The following is a 14992-nucleotide window of genomic DNA, read 5'->3' as shown; positions in this document are numbered from 1 at the left end:
AGATGAAAATGAAAAATGTGTGCAAAATTTTCGTCGAGAATCACACAGGTCCCTATCCTGAACTAGTTCAATATAGCCTACATCCTCACTACCAATGTCTTTAAGATACAATTTAATATTATTTACTGCAAACTGATTTTACCCATCAGCTTTAAGGGATGGGCGAATTGCGTGCCTGGAACCGCCGCCCTTGACTTCCTAACACACGCATTTGGTATAAACTGGAGCCGTCAGCACGTGACTGAGAAGGTCCAGTTTCATTACATCACTAACTAACCTAACTGCTTGGCGCAAGGCGTGTGTCAAAAAGTTTATGTAGTTGTTCAGGTAGTCAGAAAGTTCCTCACATTAAACGAACTAAAGATTCAGCACCGTATCCATAAGAGTTTGCCATTAGACCCTATCTTGTTAAATTCGCTAATTCTGTGTAATACATTTGAATATTAGCCCCGATTCTACGGCTATAGCACCAAAATTCTCTCTTCCCATCAGGTAGGAGATATGAGGGTCCGACGGAAGTGAAGATTTTGATGTTTTTTTTTGAGTTCTGACGGCGCTTGGACTTGCAGATAGATACCAACGTTTCGGAAGAATATACTGCCTCCATCTTCAGAGCTGAAAATATAGATAGTATGTTTCTCCACATGGGGTCACGACCTAGAATACCACCATCGACAACTAACTAACTAACTAATTAAAAAATTGCTAAGGAGAATATATTTACTTTGATATTATCAGAAAATAACGCAGTACAGAGCACATACAGCCCGATGTATATGAATGCGAAATTTCGGTCGTAGCATAAACAAGGCTGAATGGTGAAACAGGAATCGGGAGAAGGAAGCGGCCTTGCTATGTTTATGGCCGATGAAAACTTTATATTCACCTGCAAAAATGAAAATACGAATATTATGAGGACGCTGAAAATCAAGCACGAACTAATGTAAAGCAATGATCCTCGAATCCTAAGAATGCATTTACTTTCGAAAGCATTGCACTTTTTTTGTGAAATGGAAACTTGACTTGCACAGCTCCTGCTTCGTTTTGCTACAGCTAAGTAGATAACAGGACTTAACTTTCTCTTACGTCGGACTGTAGCAAGGGACAAGTCAAACAAAACAAAAGACTGCTTTGCTTGAGACTGGAAGTCAAGGATGGCAAAGTGGCGTATACCAAGCGCCTTACGTAAGTGGTACGGACGACAGACAGACGAGCATGACGGAGAATTAATGCATGTTGTAGAGTACGCCACGAATAGGGAGGGGAAATGTATCACGTGACAAGCTTTATTTAACCCGGACGATATGGTCCTAAATAGACAGCGCGAGCTTCAGTACGTTAAATCATATTTGTTACAATATGACAACAGTAATTACGTGTCTCTGCTCGGAGGCCTCATTGCCACGTATAGCGGAAGACTCGTGAGAGGAAAGGAAGGCGTGAAGATAAAAGTGCTGAAGGAGAATAAACAAAGAGAGAAAGAAATGAGCATTTCAGTTCTGAGAGATTAAATTAAAGAGTCCAGTTCTAGAAAAAATATCCCTTTTGGTCTACAGAAATTCCGCGCGTACGTTAATTTTGCCACAAGTTTTTAAGAATCCATGATTTTTTTTTTACAGTTTTGCCAACCATGATATTTGGTTACATGTGTCCGACAATTTTAATTTGTGTACACACACAAAAAAAAATATCGGTGACATCTGCACTAAGAGACCCGCGTTTCTTATGTCAGGGCCGTAATACCATTCCAGTTTTCTGCTAGGCCTTTCTTTGTCTTGCTAACAGCGCGGCTTTCCAGGAACGTTAACTCCACAGTCTTGCCAAGGATTGCTGTAGTACAGGCAAATGTAGGAATTCTTCACTCGTAAGATTCATGAAACTAAGATTTGTTTAAATGCTTTTTTACGATGTCTGATTAAACTGATGCATATTTTTGTAAATTAATTAAAAACTATTAGACAAACTAAATTGTAGAAAAACATGCATCACTCATTAAATTAATGTTGTATTTTTAAACAAAATTATTTCGGTATGTTTCTCGAATCTTAACGTGATCAGAACGTTTAGCGTAACTGTACTCGAAAAAAAGTTTAGAATCCTCAAATTCTACTTTGACCAATATTCAGCCGTTAGTTCTGAACTCCACCCTCCAGTATGATGGACCTAATTCATCATCCATTCATTATAACTTAGCCTTATCCTCACGCCCCACACCTCCGTATCTGCATCTATTCTGTTACCGTGATTACTTCCACTGATGGATCACCTGTACTCAAGTTCATATTTCCAACAAACGTTTGATCACGGGTGTGAAACTTGGACTCTCGCCGTCCGGGAAAACAAGATAAAAGTGTTTGCGAACAGTAAATCCAGAAAAATATTTGGATCTAACAGACACGAAGTGACAGGATAATGGAGAAAATCACACATTCAAAACCTCCATAATTTTCGCTGCACGCTAAATAATAATTTAATGAATGGATAAAAATCAGCGTTGGAATTAATCTCGCATGGTTAAGGAGTGCGACAAATTGTTGAAAAGAAAACTTTAACAGAGTCACTTAAGTATAAATGAGAGGATAATATTAAAGTGGATCATAGGTAAAGAGATTGTGAAGGTTGGGCTGGATTTAACTGGTAATGTCAATTTGAGTCTTCGGGTTCTATAAAACATGAAAACTTTTAACCAGCTGCATAGCTATTAACATTTCAGTGGTGATGATGTATATGTGTTCCATGTTATTTACATGGTGTGGGGCCTGTCTTGAAATTTGCTCTGTTGTCCTGGTTTCTAAAAGAATTCTAGAGCCACAGGGATGGAAACAATAACACTTAATTTTGCTGCTGCATTGATATAATCTGCTGCAACTATTGCTAACTGGTTTGAATCATGCGCAGACAGACCACAACGACACGCGAAGCATTGCGTCACACTCAACCCAAATAATTTCATAACGTCTACAGAAAATTCAGATTATTTCGACCTTCAAATGTTACTTTTTTAACCTCCATTCATAAACATGTTTCAGAACATGGTTCATGTTTTAAGTTAGACCTACGTATAATCATTGTTTTGCGAACTTCACAAAGCCACGGATAATTTTTTCACTTTAAAGACAGAGAATCATCTAAATAATATTTAAAAACGTAGTTTCTACTCCTAAGAAAACGCAACGCGGCTCTGTAACAAATATCGCTTGGTTAATGCTTTTTAAAGAAACAATCTCTAAAAATAGTATTAAAATATATTTAAATTGTCCGTCAATCACAATAAAGTAATATAAGATGGTTAAAATATTATCTTTGTTCCGTATCGAGTACTCGATTTACATACTATTTTTAAATAAAATCACAATATGACGCACCTACAATATCTTACAAACAATCTCTGTTTAATCTGAGAACCACAGAAAAATATAAGATACATTCTGTCGACAAAATATAGATTGTTGGATGTTAAGGCAGGTGGTACAGTTGCTTACCACTAGACTTCAAAGACTTATAATCATTTTGTACTTGTTTTTCATTAAAGGAACATTCTATTGTAGGTCTATTATAAATTTTCGTGTTAAGTTATTTAGGCATTTTATTAAAAATCTCAATCAAGATAGCAAGAAACTAGACCAGAGATTCGAATTTAGTATCTACTGAATACAACTCCAATGCTTTACAGACATAACCTCGTTTCACAGCCGTACAAAATTACTGTTTTAAATTTTCAGTGAAAATGGTTTAAGGTAATTCTTGTGTTGTAATATAATTTTCTGAATCTTAATTTCTGGAGCCCTGCAGGCAGCTGTGCATCCAGGCACAAACACGTAACTTTCTTTGACGCTCTCTCTCTCTCTACATTTGTGTTTTTTCCCAGTTTCTGTTTGAACTACTGAAACCTTAAACACTTTCAACACGAAGGGCCTGCGGGGGTCATATTCCACACAGTTCAATACAACAACCACTGGGGAAAAAAACAAAACATTTAGAACTTATCTACATTCATTTCGGAGATAATTCTACGTTTCAGCGGGGGGAAATGAACCCTACATTATTTGATCCAGCAATGTAATTGATGGCTTTCGCTAGCAACTAACTCACACACGCCATACACTGCACCATTTTATTACGCATCAGTGGTCTTCCTCTCATACATCCAGATCTACACTTAATTACGCCTCAACACGAGCAACTTTTATTGTTCTAAACCACAATAAAAATCCGCGATTCTCATTTACATTAATCAGCGTTTATTTCATTTTAAGAAGTAAGTGATATGTTTAATTTGACAATGATATCATCACAGATATCTTTTTTCATTTCATATAAAAAAACGTTGTCAGTGGAACCACGGTTCCGGAGAATTTGACGTAAATACGTCTATACGGAAAGGAGGTTTATATATTAGCTTTATTCTAAATATTTCCTTTATACATGCTTTACAATTGAGATAAGTTTGATTAAGACATTGCTTATTTAACTTGAATTAGTTACGCTTAAGATGGGTCTGTGGTAGATGAATGTAATGTAATTAAATGTAATGTAAGGTAATGTAATTTAAGGTAAGGTAATGTAAGGTAATGTAATGTAATGTAAGGTAAGGTAAGGTAATGTAATGTAATGTAAGATAACGTAAAGTAATGTAAGGTAATGTAAGGTAAGGTAATGTAAGGTAATGTAATGTAATGTAAGGTAAGGTAAAGTAATATAATGTAATGTAACTATGTAGGTAACCATTGTTGTTTATTTGTTGATAAACAGATGACGTTTCCGTTTCCAAGGTAACATAACAATGAAGTTACACTTTTTCGTAACACTTTTTTGCCGAATGACACTGACCCTAAAATATAGACGTATTTACGTCAAAAAACCAAACAGGTACCAACAGATGCAAAGTGTATGCATCCGAGAGGATGCAAAATGCAGAAAATAATTTTACAGAAATTATGATTTGTATTAAGCAACTCCACGGAGCACAATTATTGTTAAGTATCTGCCAGACGCTCACGCAGTCATCATTCAAATGCGTTTGGCAGTTGTTTTTTTATGCATATTTCTTCCTACATACGGAGACACAACGCAGATAAGGCAAATTAATAAACCCAAGATGGAAACAATTATTCACAGGTCGACAAAGCATGCGGCCATGTGACGACAATCCTTCAGTTAGTCCTCGAATCGACAACAAATGAAGGAGACGATGATAGAAAGAAAGCAAGGGAAAACGAAATTAATGACAATGCTGGCATTTTTTGCACACAATACACGAGCATAACGGTTTAGTAAAATGATTTTGTTTAATTTTAACCGTCTAATCACAATAAAATATTTTATTAAATATTAAAATATTATTATTACAATTAACATTTGATATTTAAAATATTTAAAATATATTAAAATGATGCTCTTTCTATCGAAATGTTCGATTTACAATTAGAGCATCATGTAAATCGAACATTTCGATAGAAAGAGCATCATTTTAATATATTTTAAATATTTTAAATATTACATATTAATTGTAGTAATAATATTTTAATATTTTAATATTTAATAAAATATTTTATTGTGATTAGACGGTTAAAATTAAACAATTATAATCATCACAATATGACGCAACATTATAATCTCATAAAATGATTTTGATAACAACATTTCATTCACAAAACACGTAATGATTACATCACCATGACTCAGTTTCTTGAAGTAGCTAGTGATATTTCTTTCATGATTCGGTCACTATAACCTCGTTTATGATAGTAGAGTATACGGCGCGTAATTGATGTTGGCATTATCATAAGGCAGGCTTTGTGCTGCGACCCAAATGTCAGTCTACTCGCGCACGTACAAGCTGTGTGTGTGTATACAGCTGAACAGGAAGCTCATCTATCAACACCTCAAAGGGTTTGAGAAGCTATTTTGATTGTGTGATCATGAACTGTTAATGAAGAGGCTCTTCGTGGAGATAACTCAAAACAGAATTACGTATGATGTCTGGAGAGAATGAGAATTATTAATCTTGCAATATTCGTGAAATTCAAAACACCAGAAAAACCCAGATAAACATATTTTTAAATTTTTCGAACGCAGTAATAACTATACGTGATTATTACATTTCTTAACAATTAATAATTCTGAATTGTGCTCATAGAGTGCATTTAGGCGTTTGTATGATTCGTAGGATGAACAGCGATCCTAAACTTATAATAACATTAGAAAATTGATTTTTGCAATGAGAGACATCATGTTTTCTTTTGAGGTAGAAACTGAATGTTTAAACAAAATATTATTTAGTTGAACTTCCTGCTTTATATATTTAGACTTTCAAAAGCAACACTCCCTTCTCTGCCTTACAGCTCTCGGTTTAACATGAATTTATGTCTAAAGCTTTACTTCAACGCTTTACGGTTTACGACATCGTTAATGCAGACGACCAATGGTGTTCGAGTGATCATGACGCTTGACTTGATTGGTTCTGCAGGTTTAGTGCCTATAATTCTGCTGACAGTCTTGTGAGAACGACGTATTTTAGTGTGTAGTGATTTAGTGATTGATGGGTAAAAATTGTAGTATCCTATTTTAAGTAAGGTTTGAGGTTTTCACAGCGGTGAGTATGAAGATTTCTGTCTTCTGGGTTGTTGCGCTGTGTAGTCTGGTCGATGTTAACCAACGTTTCAGAGGTCATACTGCCTCCGTCATCAGGGCGATTCATCCACCAGACTACACAGCACAATAACCCAGAAGACAGAAATCTTCAACCTATTTTAAGTTATCTTGAATTCATCTCGAACAAACAACAGACAGGGGATCAAATCAAGCTCTCTCACATAATTTATCAGATCCCGTGTGCTATTATTCCATGGAAAAGTAAATTATAATATTAAAGTTAAAACGTCCCCGAAGCTAAAGCTAGAGGTGACCTACGTATTGAATAAACGCTCCGGCCATCTTGATCCCTGGAAGAAATCCTATACGACTAGACAGAATGCTAGAACAGCCACAGAGCCGTATTAGACGCGTATTGTCTCTACTGAAAATAAAATCCGTCCAGCCTCAGTCATTTTACTGGTTCATAAGAAGAAGAATATTTGTAGTGTCCAGTGGTATGTCTTACACGAAGAACTCTGTCAGTAAAGGGACTAACTGCGGAGTGGATGACCTGGTTTCGATTCCCGACAGGAGTAAAAATTGCCTTTTCCCTGCTGCCACGTTCACACCGGCTCGAGGCCGGACTCAGTCTGTATCGGAAATGTACTGGTGAGTCCTATCCCCGGGGTAAAGAGGCCAGAACGCGAAGCTCGCAACTGAACTGCGTACAGTAATGACAAAAATGCATGACGCTTTATCTTTACTCCCTGATACGCCCTTGTGGAGTGACGCTTAAACACAGGAACAACTTTGCCTTTTATCTGCAGCCCTTACAACACTTTTCATTTAACACTAATGAAAGTTCAGTCGGCATAAAGCAGGAAATAACTGTAACATTATCGAAACATTATTAACATTTGTTCATTAAAAATAGAATCCTGTGGCCAAAATCCATTTCCTCAGATTTAAATCGTAACATAATCAACATGCAAATGTTTTTTCTATCGCGTTAAGTTCCCTTCCCTCCTCCAGTCAGGCAACCCACACGAGTTCCGTGTGTAGTAGAACGCCTTGATACATATCTCCCAGGGGAAGCGGTTGGTCAGTTGGATTCCCGGAAACCCACAGTAGCATGGAACAAAGCGTAGAACAGAATAGCGGTTCACAATCAGTGGGGCGTAATAGTTACCTTTATTGCCACGTGCCAAGGAATTACTATGCACTGCTAAAGAGAAATGTCAGAATAGAGAATATTTTACCGGAGAGATCGGTTTGCTTATGGAGGTCGAAATTTCTCGATAAAGAAAGTAATGAAAATGGCTGTCTTCTGGGTTGCTGTAGGCTGTAGTTGACCGACGTTTCAGAGGTGCTTGCTGCCTCCATCATCATCATAACTTCCTGATAATAGAAAGAGGGAGTACCTCTGAAACGTCGGTTAACTTCAGCCAGATTATACGGTGCTACAACCCACAATACAGTAATTTTCATACTCGCAGCAGTGAGAACCAGAAATCTGACATAGAAATCAATATTTACTGTAGATGTTAACCTAAATTAAATTTCAAAGGCTTTACGTTGCATCTAAACGCCCTTCCAGAACATTCGATATTCTGACAATGATTGACTCTCACGGCTTTTTTTGCGGACGCAAATTGGACAGGAGGTTGGGTGGGACCCAGACCAGGATGGGTGTGGTGGAGAAGAGGAAGTCTTTGTCCTACTGAAAAAGAACCCCGGCCGTCTATTTCGGAGCCCATAATTTTGCTGACTGTGGTACCACGACTCCCATAATTTCAGGACTTCACTATCTTTGGTTTTATTAGCTTATCATATCATTAGACTCTTCTAAATTAGACTGAGTACGATTAATTTCTAATTACATTTACGCTAATAACTTTCAGACTTCATTGGTATGAGAATCTCCGCTGCATTCTAAGACCGTTTAATAAATTCACAGCTAAACGCTACGTGAAACATAAATTTAAATATTTATTTTAATTTTCTGAATATATGTAGAAAATTCTTAAAGTTTCAGAAGCTAACATAATAATTCAATTCAATTATTTTATTAGAGTGTTTGGAAACAGCAAATAATAATATCAATACCAACTGAAAGAAATGTAATACACAGAAGTAAATACCCTATAAAGTGGTCAATAGATGGAATAATAATAATAATAATAATAATTAAAATTATAAAGTAACTCATTGTGTGACATAGGCCCACTTCGTTAGACAATCTTATATTAAGCTTCATAATCTTAATTTAACGTTGACCAGAGATTGTTAGGGATAAATTTAAGACGATGAAGTGGGAGGGACATGTAGCTTATCTGAGAAAATGAGAAATTGAACAATAGGCCTGTCTTAGTTTGAAAACTTGAACGGAAGAGACAACTTGAGAGACGATGACGTAGATGGGAGAATACTAATGGTTCTTAAAGAAATAGGATGTGAGAACGTGGACTGAATTGATCTGGCACAAGACAATGAAATTCTGGGGAAGGCTGTTGTAAACATGGTAAGTAATAGGACTTAGGGTTCTACAAAAACCTGAGAACTTTACTAGTCGCGCAATTATTAGCTTCACAAGGATTCTATACTTTCATTCGGTATTATTTCATAAATATTATAATAACTGATGTTACCTAAAATGTGTGGACGGGCTGCAACATTTATTATAGAATTCAGTGTTCAGTTTACGTTGGCCCAAGGATTTTTTTTTTTTTTGGCTTTTATTAAAATATTTATATGTTATTTTGTCATGCGCTTACTTCACAAAATCTGTGAAGAAGAATCAGTCGATTAAAGCCAACTTTCTCAGCTACATGTCATGTTCAGAGCATAGTTTCTCCCACCTCGTAGACCCAAAGGTAATTCCCCCTAGCACACAAATGGGTTATGTTATACAACAACATTGCCGTTCATTAGTTTGTAAATTTGAATATACAACTTGTTACACATTTACAGCGTTGCTTTCTGATAATATCACGGTTTCCTTGAAATTACTTATGAATCTGTGGATTAGAACTAACTAAATATCATATTATTACAAATACATTAAATCAATAATAGTAACTTGCTGTTTTAAAACATGTTAAGTCATGTATAATATTTTTTGCAAATCTTAATTTTTTGCTCTGATGCGATACAAAATATGCGAGTCTTTAACTCATTGAAGTACGGAGTCGATCTAAAAAATAATTATTTAAAAATTCACTTAAAAATTAGTTGATAATGCCGTTTAGGGAAATAACCACTGCTTGTTATAAGAATTATGAAACTATAAATGAAATTTCTGGTTAAAATACAAAAAATATAAAGTGTTAAAGCAGGTGGAACATATAGTAACCCGCTCTGCTTTAAATGGTTATAGAACAACATTCATTCATATTTAACAGGTTTGCTTCACCGTCTACTGACGATATTTAGGAAATGTCTAGCTGAATATTCTGAGAATCATACGAACATGCCGAGTTATGAATATCAAAAGCATTAAAAGCTCTTGGTTTACGTAGTTACCACCCACTGTAAAATAAAAGCTCCATTAATTATACACACAAACTAATATTAACGCAATTCTTTTACCAAATAAATATTTTAATGTAGCACATAATATTAAAATATACGCGCAATAACAAATATTACAGACATTCGCAAAGGACGGATTTATTGAATATCCTCGTACAATAATAATTCTCTTTTATGTAAGCTTAAGTTTTAATTGACACAAATACAAGGCAGAAACACAGTGAAGGAAGATACTTCATTATATAAGGTTTAATTGGTGTCAAGACGTGCATAAAACAGAAATGTTATTGGTCCTAAACTATTGCGAGAGCAGAGATGTTGAAGGCAAATCTCGTATGATAATTAAGAACAAAATTTGTCAAGCATAATATTTGCTGTAGGAAATTTCAGTGACATAAACAGATGGTGGTGATATTAAGAATGCAATGTGCAGACAGGAGTGTTAAAAGTACCTAAACTAGTGTACTACTTTGCGGGCTGCATCTAATGTTAATATACTACACTGTGTTAAAGAGGCACGAACAAAAATGTGGAACATGAAGGAGAACTGTCTAGAGCAAAGAATAAAACACCACCTACTGAAACTGACCTGTCTAGCGAACCGGCGGATCCGTCCCCCCTTCTACTCCTCTTTAAGTATTTCCACCATCAGCAAAGCGACACTTGGGCCATTGAAAAAACACGTCTGCGAATTGAACGACACCATTTCGAAATTTTTATCACTATAAAACATTAGAAACCTTTCCACCCCCGTGAAACAAATATAACAGAAAACAGAGGTTGTACCCTAAACACTGAAAACAAGCGTCCCTTGATGCAAAATTCCCCGTGTGCCGAGAGAACTCCGTTCCACGACTACATGGCTACTTCTCATATAAGAGGAGATACAGCAGGCTGTGGCAGCAGGGTACGAGTACTTCCTCCCTGCCTCTCCACCCCTTACTTTTCGACGCCGTGCGGCGACTATATTATCGATTATTTAGAGGGCGCCGGGACGCTCAGAGTCACGTGGGAGCTAGTAAAATGGTGGGGGGAAATAGGGTATGTCCCCCCCACCACCATTTCTGTACAGAAATGGCCAGCACAGAAATAGGTGAAGATCGAACCAAAGTGGTATAAACCTATATGGCTATTTCTATTACGTCTTCAACTGTTTTATTCATCGATAAACCATTTTGCCTTGTGTTCTGACAGCCCTTCCACGTGACACTCATAAGCGATTTGGTAAACGATTAGAATGGTAAGCTATTTGCAGATACATACAATTATTTTACATAGATTGAAACATTACCTCACTCAGTTATTAAATTAATAAGTTTGGGATAATTTAAATTTTGAATCCTGAGTTATTAGTATATGGTACTAATTCTAACAGTGTTGAATTAGGTATTAACAATTTAAAACTACGAATCTCCAAGCGCTGATAAAATTTCCGCAGAATGTATTCAAGCGGAAGGAAATCATTTGATCCACAGACTTGTATATATTTTAATTTGAATAGGGTAAAATTATCACAGTACTACAACCAAACTGTAGTTATTATCGTGGACTCCCACGCGTATAAACATTGTAAATGCTATCCAAAATTCTTCTATGAAGGCAAACTCCATATGCTACATAGAGAAAATTACTCGGGTCCATCGATATGGATAATGTAGCAGACCAACTCGCCCTTGGCCTACTATAGTTTCGACTTCCAAGGGATTTGAATCAATATTTCCCGAACTAATTTGACGCGAAATGACTTTGGGCTCTTAAAATAGTATGGAACTCTTAAAAATATTCGTGTGGTTTATTAATAACAGATACAGAACATGTCAAAGAGTTTTTACAGAAATTAACCACAACAAATAAACATTACCTATCAATTTTTGGAACAGATGATATATTTGACGGAGATGCTTAATTAAAATGCAGTTTAAAGTATACTTAGTTTTGCTGGAAGTTTACAGCACATTTTAATTAAACGAGCCAAGCTAGACTATTTTATCGAACGGTTGTGTTATAAAAATTTTATTAGAATATTTTACGTATGCAATTGTGACAAACCACGGACATTGAAATTTTCTGACTTCTTTCCTTCATTCATTAAGAAATTCATTGATTCGTTCTTTTCTCCCCTTATCTTTTTCATGTGACTGGTCAATTAGATCGAAAGTGTTTGTAAGACAAACTCATTGGAGTATGCATCGCTCTATAAGTTTGACTGGTCGAAAACCAACCAAATAATATCTCCTAACCGAATTCCCAGCATGAATTTCAGCAGAAGCTGTACTGTATTTCACTGGACCTTAAATGACTACCAAGTTCCTATTCAAATTATATTAAGAAAGAAGATCGCGTGACTCAATCAGAAAAATCAATTTCCCTAAAAACGGCAGTTCTCAGGTTAATTTTCCCCTGCCAGTCTTTTCGTTTCACAACTCCGGAGGTGAAATGTTTTCCATCATGACGTAACTATTTTCATGTCAATTTCAAAATACCAATTGACTTTGTCTGCCTAACACAGAGTATTTTTATCTAAGAATTATATTGGAAGAATTATTAATACAGATCTAATGATTTAATTTTGTATCAGATGTTTCATAAAATGGCGAAAATTATTAAGTATGCAATTAAAATTATAAAATGGCATAACCATAATATTTGGGCGGTTTTCTGATACGACTAATCACAGTTTTATTTCCATTCCTGGGTGTTTAATTCGTCTTAAACCAGTGACTAGTCTGCAAAAGAATTCTTCCTTAGGATTTATTTAAAAGTCCATTAAACCTGTACTGTAACTTATATGTTGTTCTGTATATCCCTGTAATGTGTAATGCTCATAATGCTTAAATATTCCCCACTCTATGAACATGTGTGTGGAATTGGAGATACATCTCAATGAGTTCATAACCTTAGTACTGGATCCCCGGGGAGACAGGCTTTGATATCCACCAAATAATAGAATAACCATACATTAATGGATATTAGGGAAAATGCTATGAACTGAATTCATCTGGCTCAGGATAGCGATCAGTGGCGGGCTCTTGTGAGCACGGTGATGAACCTTCTAGTTTCATAAAATATGGGGTAGTAATTGTTTCTCAAGGACTGCGTTCTATTGTAGCACTGACTGAAGTAACGTAATCATGTTCTCAACGCTCTGCTTTTATTAGCTGTTAGAAATTTTGATTCCCCTCGTGTTGAGCGTTGGGATGTAGCGTAGTCCACTTTGGTTCTGAGCTAACTCATAAGTCCGTAACCCCCCTCCCCCCTTTCCTTCCTCCTGGGATGGCACAGATGTCATGTATAGTGACTGGAGGAAGGGAGTTTGTGCTAACTTGCCAATTCCCTAGAGACGTTGGATAAAAGCTATGGCCTCCCCCTTATTACGGCCAGATCTCAAGGGACGCACTTCTCCACAGGTGCGAATGAATCGCTGTACGAACGAAATAGAAATAAAGAGAAGAATACGGAGAAAATAAGAGAGTAGGCCTGTCTAAAAGAATCAGAAAGAGAAAATTCTTCTGCTCTGATTTTTTGTGACAGAGGGCAAGGGAGACGTGGAGTACCCATATAAATATCGTAATTGAAGACTTGCGTTTGAGCAGGGGACAAGGTCTAGAACACAGAAATCCGAGCCAGTTAGGGTAGCGTCTGGCTTGTAGTAGCGAAATAGACCTGCAATTTCGAATCTGAAGGGAGCATCGGCTATCCTACAGGACTTCGTTATTGTTCTCATTCCTCCCAGGCGAATGTTTTGATTCTATCTTTAAACTTGTCGTGACGGGTTCTTGTCCAGTTTCTTTCCAATTCACCGTAAACGTGTTTCTGAAATTATTTCCTTTAAGACATATCAGTCAGTCGAGAAATTACTGCTAGCTCCTAAAAATTCCATACTGTAATGAATATGATAAGGATTTTTCTGTGTAACTCATTAAGTCTTTTCTATAGTTACAAATCGTGTGTTAATACTATATTTAGATATTTAAAGTTTATAATGTAGAACTGAATAAAATGTAGCTCACGGGTTACGCACATATAACGGATCATTTATATAATTGTATGTTCCCGACAACACTCTGTAAAGGACCTTTAAATATCGGCGTTTTCTTTTAAAATGCATTTATTATGTATTTTATAGCAACTAAACAAAGACGTAATCAGAAAAACCTCCCTGTTTAACTTCATAATACGTTGACTAGTTACGTTTGTAGTAGGACTCCTTTGTGTTTAGATTGGTAATTAATAAAATCCAGATACAGTGGGTTTAGGTTAGAATAGCTGTGTTAGAAATTGAAAGTATAAATAAATACAACTAGCTGAATTAAATGCATCAGTAGTTTAATAAATGCACGGAAGAAAGGTACTTACAGAAGGAGGTTTCCTTTTCAGAGCTGCAGCATCCTGAAGATATAGTCCAACGAATGAAGACACAGTTATAAACACTTCAGACGATCTTCATTTGTTTCATTTCCAGAACACGTAAAAACTAATCTAACCTCATTTTTAATGAATGTTGTCCACAAGAAATTAGTGCAATAAAAAGGCCTAATTAAAATCCACGAAAATTTGCTAAATTAATTGCTATTTTTCCCTTTCATGACTTTATTTTCCGGTCTCAAGAAAAGTTCTGCTGAATATCGCTTTGTGAATTCGTCACTACATTGTCTCATTCAGTGCAGGATAATCCGAAGGCCAGACAAGATGGTATCGTTGTGCACGTATTATTCACTGTATCAAAAGGTACTAACCTCACTTCTTATGTTGATAGAGCCTGAAACTGATAAATTATTTTGGAAGTATCTTTCAATGTTCTGAATCACTCTTCAAAATAAGGTCAGGTAAACTGATTACAGACCATATACAAAGCAGTAAAGACACACCATATAACATTCGAACT

General features: G+C 36.0%; 1 protein-coding gene across 2 annotated transcripts in view; it reads right to left on the bottom strand.

The window, feature by feature from the left end:
- The window catches only part of ckn (CRK like proto-oncogene, adaptor protein), a 246261-nt gene extending 231679 nt beyond the window's left edge, over positions 1 to 14582 (bottom strand). The window contains exon 1 of one of the 2 annotated variants that reach the window (XM_087342642.1): positions 14464 to 14582. The gene's annotated coding sequence lies outside the window, so the exon portion shown is untranslated. Of the gene's footprint in view, positions 1 to 10696; positions 10958 to 14463 lie in introns of those variants that run through there. The other variant, XM_087342643.1, reaches the window with a different exon arrangement.
- Positions 14583 to 14992: the final 410 nt, after the last annotated feature.

The sequence above is a fragment of the Zootermopsis nevadensis genome, unplaced genomic scaffold, assembly GCF_977971745.1.
Source record: "Zootermopsis nevadensis isolate Lab colony 2312 unplaced genomic scaffold, Znev_1.0 Znev_ptg000003l, whole genome shotgun sequence".
Lineage (NCBI taxonomy): Eukaryota > Metazoa > Arthropoda > Insecta > Blattodea > Termopsidae > Zootermopsis > Zootermopsis nevadensis.
This window is presented reverse-complemented; position numbering and strand designations above follow the sequence as displayed.